This window comes from Nematolebias whitei, chromosome 21, assembly GCF_014905685.2.
Source record: "Nematolebias whitei isolate Nwh7 chromosome 21, NemWhi1, whole genome shotgun sequence".
Taxonomy (NCBI): Eukaryota; Metazoa; Chordata; class Actinopteri; order Cyprinodontiformes; family Rivulidae; genus Nematolebias; species Nematolebias whitei.
In genome coordinates this window covers 4,072,906-4,073,315 of record NC_056518.1, presented here as the reverse complement: position 1 = coordinate 4,073,315, position 410 = coordinate 4,072,906, and positions in this window count along the sequence as shown.

Here is a 410-nt window from a genome sequence, read left to right as displayed (position 1 = left end):
CCCCCAAGAGCCCAGCCCCCGGCAACCCCCCCGGGGCCCCAAACCCATACACCCACCTCCACATCAACCCCAAGGCCCCACAAGGTCAGATCCCAGACTACCCACCCTCACTATGTAACGGAGCCGATCAAAGGAGCCCACAGAGATTGATCCAATGTGTCGGCAGATGCTGTTTCAAGACTAATATGATCTAACAGCAGATTTTTATACTGATTAATGCTAAGATTATTTTTATTTTTCCAATTCAGGAGTATGGTTTTCTTTGCGATGCATAAGGCAGTGAAAATCATGCGACATGTATTTTTTTCCAGGGTAACATCTTCCAAGATAGCCAATAAGCAAACAGACGGAGAGAGTGGAATATTACATTTCAGACATTTAGACAAGTCTTCACAAACCTGGACCCAGAA